Raw genomic sequence first — 7,009 nt, forward strand, 5'->3', positions numbered from 1 at the left:
GTTCCAAATCCATGGGCATGGTCCACACTAGCAAAATGAGCAATAATGCTTTGTTTGTTAATATGAGCATGTTTCCATAACGTTAATATGACATGATTAACAGCATTGTGAAGAATGACCCTCTCTTCAAGTCACTGGGCTTTGCTAATTACCTCAGAAATTTGTGTGGAATTACTGGAGTCAGCAGCACATTTCAGAGGTCAACCCTTACCTTTGGCCTACAGGCGTGTGTGATCACCATGATTAGCTGGATCATACTTCAGTTCAGCACTTCAGCACCTGAGGTGGCTTGACATCATTTCCTGACGATGTCAGTTCTTGTGGTTGTTCAGTTAAGTTTAAATGAGTAGGTTCAAGAGAGCATGAGTAAAGATAGAGCCAACATTTAAACAAACGTGTGTGTGTTGGAAAGGAGTGCCGGGGCAAATAAATATCAATTTTGAGAAATGGGCTTCTGCCAGTGACTGCGGCTGCAGCCTTTCCGTTCCGTTCTCTGCGTAGCTATGCGAAACACAGGGTTGTAAAAGTTGGTGGATATGCGCACATGGGAAACAACCCACATACACTAAAACACACAGTTTGTATTTCTCCCTTTGTGGGGTGCTTTGCACTGATGCCTGTATTACTACATTGCTACATACAAGTCTAGCCTTAGAAAGCAAAATGAAATGTTTTGGCACATTTTTTTTTAAATACATCTGTGTTTATTCTTTAACTACAATAAAATGTAATAACAATCAATAAAAACATACACTTGAATATGTCTAAATGGTTGACTGAAGCACCCTTGAGCAAGGCACCCAACCCCAACTGCTGCCCAAGCGCTGTAGTTAGGGCTGCTCACCACTCTGGGCACTTGTGCTCACTATCATGTTTAAAAAGTTCCAAAAGCGGTTCATCCATGGCAGTGTTAAACAAACCCTTTGTAGCTCCTTTACTGCTATGACTGTAAGTTGTGAGGTGGGCCTCCATGGATCAAATCAATGAGCCTTGGGTGCCTAAAACCCTGTCAAATGGTTCACCGGATGTCCTTTATTAGGACACCTATTAGTATTAGGAAATTACTGAGCACTGCATTCCGGAGACGCCCCATAAGACCTGCCTGATGTTTTGGGGATGCTCTAGTCATCACAATTTGGCTCTTGTCAAAGTGTTGCAGGTCCTTCAAGAATTGACTATTCACTTAATGCCTAATATACCCACCCCTTGACAGATGCCACTGTAGATGAAAATACTCAATGTTGTTTACTTCACCTGTCAGTGGTTTTAATTTTATTGCTGATTGTACAGTATATACAGTGTGCTGTGATTTATTAGAGATTCATTAGTGTGTTTGAAAGCTTGAACTTGTATTTAGGCATTGCTTGCGTTCCTTACATTGCTACTCTGCATTTAGGCATCATCAATTCTCTACTTTTTCCACATAAAAAAATTAAATAATAGTTTCATTAGTTTAATAGTTTCATTAGTCTTTTCATTTTAATTGAATATTTTGTTGTCTTATTGGTGAACAAACCATTTAAAAAGTTCTTCAGATGATCGCTGAAGAAGAAACAGCAGGTAATTCAGCTTGTAATTTTCTCAGAGGACAATGGAGAAAAGGGTAAATCCGAACGGGAATAAAATCACAGAGGAGCTCCAGTGAAACAGATGATTACCCCAGAACACACAGCAACCTAAACCTAAACTTAATCTACTACACCTAAAACTAATTCTAACCTAAACATAGGCTAACCATAACCTAACCCTTAACCTAACCAACTTACACCCTAACCTGAACCTAAACCTAGCCTACTACTGTTAGGGGTCAGTCTGTGCTGCCACCTACCAGCAGAGGGCGACGGTGACGAGGCATTATTACCCAAGAGAACTCCAATTCCCAGAACCCCTAGGGGTAATCAGTGTCAACCAGACACACCTGGTGGTCACAGCATTTAAGACTGTGACAAATGGTACTTCTTTGTCACACCTTTGTAGAGGGGTGACTGGTACGGTACACAGAGGCAAAAGAAAGAGAAACATTAAAAGAGAGAAATGAAAGGAGTTAAAAAGGTGCAGTTGTGAACAGTTGTGAAAGAAAAGAGCTGAAGAGATTTCTGCTCAATGCTCAAGTAGCTCAAAGTAAGCAGTTTAAAGAGCTGCATTAATCATTTCGAGAGAGAGAGAGAGTGAGAGAGAAAATGGTTTTCTTTAGTTGTTTTAGTGCTTACTGTCTTAAGTTTGAGCTATGCCATGGTGCTTGGTGTCTCCTTTGTTTGGTTTTCCTGCCTTTTTTCTGAATTTCATTATTCTAAGGGATGCAAATTCCACCCATTACCTGTGCTTGCTGGTGGTGCCGTGGTAGGGTGCTGGACCTCCAGTGCCAGGGTTGCTTGATCAAATTGGGCTGTGTGCGATTTTCCTCCCACAGTGCACAAAAACACCTACATCACATACTTTACATCACTTAAGACCTCCCTGCACCTGGGTCCACTCCCCGATCGCTCAGAACAACTGTACCTAAACCTAATTCTAACCTAACTTTAGGCTAACCAGAGCCTAACCCTTAACCTAACCTTAAACTCTCTGTTTCTGCAGGAGCTTTCATTAATCCCTGTTGTATGATCTCCATAACCGAGAAAAGCAGAATGCTGTGGCACTGCTGTTTTCTCAGTGTGTTTGAAAAACGGCAACACCCGTAGACATGAGCTCCTTGTGAATTATAAAATACGTATGAATATCTTGCAAAAACTTTTTGGAGTACACTTGTGTGGCATATGTATGAATTTTGAAGTAGTCACTTTTGAAGAAGCGCTTTTGAGATTGGACACTGCTTCCTTTTCCTTAAGTGTAAAATTCCAGAAGTCATGCATGTGTGTAAGCCACTGTGCAGAGAACTGGGGTAGGTAGAACAGGTTAGTACGGATCTCTTGTGGCTTCTCTGCATACTGCTTCACAAGCCTTGCTGTGCTTGCAGTGTTGCTGAAAGCCTATAACAGCAATGTTTAAGGCAGGTTAACAAGCAAGTTAACCCCCTCAAGGAATGATTTATGCTTCTCCGGTTCCCTTTTCATATTTCTCCCACTGCAGCCTTGAAAAGAAATCAGTAGCCTTACACGCTCCTCCCTTTGTCAAGGAAACACACACACACACACACCCACAAACTTGTTGCTTTCTCTTGATTTCACATCATCCTTCACCTCTCACCAGTCTCTCTCAGGGTGCCTCAGTGTGGGGGTGTGCTTGAGATGGATTGACTCCGCACAAACACACACACACAGGCTGCTGTTTGTTAAGTGCAGTGGGTGCCACGACTCAGCCAGGTGCAGCTGAGAGGCCAAAACACTCAGCAAGTTCTTACTGCACCTAATACTGTAACACAGAGGCCTACACCCTGAAAACAGGGAGCCTTCATAGGTTCTTTTTTTAAAGACATGGTGATGAAACTGCTCTTTTCTTTAATGCAGAAATGTTGTGTATATGGTAGTTAAAGCAGCATTATGTGAGAATTGGTATTTCTTGCTTCTGGGCTCCCTCAAAGTGGATTTTCAAAGGGGTTTTTAGCCACCTCTCAAGAAGGACACCGTGCAGAAGCTAAGTGATACAGAACTGATGGAGAAGGATGTGGACTTAGGCAGTACAGTAATCTTCCAGGTGCAATATGGTCAATGCCACTGGCTGCATTACAAGCACTCACATGCTTCACAGTTCTATTTTGACTAGCTTGTTTGATTCCCAGGACTGGAATCCATGGCTGGGGTGCACTTAAGCAAGGCATCTAACCCCTAATGGCTCCTTGGGTGCTAATGTGGCTTCCCATGGCTCAGTGTGTGTTCCTCCTGTCCTTATCACTAGTCTAACAGTGTGTGGTCACTGCTACAGATAGGTTAAATGCAGGGGTTGAACTGTTGTACTGATGTGCAATGGTGGGACAGTTAGCTTAATCTTTATCTTGACATCACTTTTTCTTTTCTTACAGCAATTTCCGAAACTCATTTTGACTTGTCTAGCAGTTCTGTAGCACACTTCAAACACTGAGTTTTGTGGAGAGGCCACAGTTAAGGTTTCCTTTTCATGACTCTTCCATGAAGATTATTTTTGTGCAAGTGGAACAGTGCACCACCCTCTTGCCTCAGCTAAACTGCAGTTCTTCAGACTTCAGGAAGGAAAAGAACAGTACATAAACTTCAGTACCAAAGCTGATTTAGTCTGGATATATAAAGTTCCACTGCGGGTCTTGAAGTTATTTAGTACTTCACTTGCTTGGCCTTACACTTTTAGAAAGGAAGTTTTATTTTTGGAAAGGTACTTCTGATTTTACTAGACTCACAATGTCGCTCCATAGTATAGAGTATAGGCCATGAGTATTAATGAAGGAGCAACTCATTTCTGAAGTCTTTTCTCCAAAGCTCTCCTCTCAGGAGACAAGAGGTGCTTAAAGAAACACTATGTAGCATTTATTATCTTCAAATAAAAGCTCCAAAATCACGCTAACCTCTCATAGAGAGAATTGCGTCTCTATCATTGCCACTCTGCTAACTGAACTAGGTCATTTTGGTGAAGCAGGCAGAACAACACTAACTCAAGACATATTTGTGTAAAACCCTTTAATATTGCTCTACCACGTCTGTCCACATGCTTTTTTTAATTTCAGTGATGATTCGGTATCTCAGCTTGAACGTTTATTTTAACGTGCTGCTTTACACTGTGTAAATTTAATGTGCTTTTATGTTAGCATGTAAGACTAAGATGCAATAGGATTCATGAATATATCACTATTTAATTCAAATGCCAGAAAGGCTGAAGGATTTGCTGTGTACATTATTCTCTTCACCCGTGAAATACTGCCAGTGTCACAGGCTGTAATACAACCATGACAGATCCACCCCCACGCCTCACAGTTAGCAAGGTGGTCTCTTTTTCACTCTAAATATCCCCTTGCTGATTGTGGCCAAATAGTTCTATTTTGACTTCATCTAGGTGACTCCTACCTGTTGTGTAAAGCTTAGAGAAGCAGGCTTAAGATTGGAAAGTCACTGGTTTGATCCACAGGACCAGCCCTGAGCATGGCACCTAACCCTCATATGTCTTTAATGTCTATTATTATTATTATTATTATTATTAACATCTTGTAGCAGATAACATGAGAACTTACTACACATATTATTACAGTATAGTATGTGTCCAAGATTACAGATTCTTTATCTTGCAAAACCCTCATTCAGTATTAACATAGTGTTAATCATACTTTCTCCAAGTGCTTCTTTACATTGTGTGAATTTAATATGCTTTTATGTTAGCATATAAGACTAAGGTGTAATATGAGTTATGAGTCCAGGCTATAATATACCCCTATTTAATTCAAATGCCAGTTCAGTTTTAGTGTGTGGTTTTTTTGTGTGTTAGCATAAGGGCTCATGAATAAATCAGTGACACACACAGTGATTCGCCAGGCTGTCTGCGCACCAATCACTGCTTTTCTTACTAACTTAGTGAGTGTGAATGACTTAAACATGTGCTGGCTGCTATACTATAACATCTATCTACACACTTCTTCTCTTTACACACCTGTAAGAAATTAGCCTGAAAGAGAGAGTCAAGAAAAACATCACACTTTTGATTTAGTCTTGTTTACATTTAAAACATCCACTTTTTTTTTCTTTGCCTGACACCGCACACACACGTGCACACACACCCACATATCCCCTCATAACACATGCGAAAACATGTCACTCTATTGAAAGCTCATTAATTCAGGCTATGCGGCACATCTGGGTTCGGCATTGAGAGGTATGCAAATGGACATATTTCAGCTCGGGGAAGAATGCTCTCAAAGCCCCTCCCACAAAAATGGGGACCAATGGGGGGATAGCCTGGAGACATTAGGGACCGCAGTGTCATGTTGGAGGAAGTTTGAAGTGGTGTGTCAGGTTTGAGTGGCTAGCCTAGGAGAAGAAGAGGCATGAAAAAGAAGTGGCGATTTTGCTGATGCTGAGTGTTCTCCGGACCCACTCGGCGCTAAAGCCTCCCGTGTTTGTATGGGCAAGCGTGACAAGGAATTCCAAATGTGTTCATATGGGTTTGGACTGTTATGCTCCTAGAACTTAGCTGGTATGCGGTGGACTTTTTGCAGGCCAAGGCTTGGGGCGGTAAGGTGGACTTGGCAGTGCTATGTGGCACTACACATACTGTAACAGAAAACACACACCAGGGTTTACATAAACATACTGTCGCACATGAATCAATACATTTGACCCTTCACTGCCATGGATGCTTATTATCATCACATCAGAGCAGAGCAAGTCCTAATACATAATATATATATATATATATATATATATATAGTGGGGTTGAGGGCCTTGCCCAAGGGCACAACCAGAAGTACCCAGTAAGTCCTCGGAATCAAGCACTGAAACCTTTTGGTTGCTGATTCACATTTCTTGCCAATTATTTACATGCTTCAAAATGATACAGGTTGTCATAATAATGGTTTGACCTCAACACACAACCTAGTTATTGAATAAACATTTATGATAAAGGTTACTTTTAAAATACTTTTAAAAGTCTTACGCAACTTAGAAATATATCAAATTCACAGATGGCATGTAAGAAATAAGAAAAAAAGAGGAAGATGGCCACGAGCATGTTCTACATGAGTATTTTGGTTGGTGTACCACAAGACTTAAATGTGTACAATTTCTTCTTTTTCTTATCCAGGTTGGTGTAGTGTAGTGGATAATGGCATCACCCTTTACGCAGCAGACCATGGTTTGATTCACTTCAAGTGTCCTTGGGCCAGACTTTTAATTACGGATGTCACAAATTATTTGTTTTGCCCATCGACTGAATTCGATGCTTTTAATGTTGAATATCGGCCCATATCGATAATACAAGCTCACAGTTGAGCTGCTGATTATTACTGAAGTAAAATCACATTCATTTATTAGTAGCAGTATTAGTTACCTTCTGAGAAAGTTCTTACTGCTGTTGGCTGGCAAGAATGTCTGTTAATAGCGCCTTAAGGACACCA

Source organism: Salminus brasiliensis, chromosome 6, assembly GCF_030463535.1.
Source record: "Salminus brasiliensis chromosome 6, fSalBra1.hap2, whole genome shotgun sequence".
In the NCBI taxonomy this organism is placed as follows: Eukaryota; Metazoa; Chordata; class Actinopteri; order Characiformes; family Bryconidae; genus Salminus; species Salminus brasiliensis.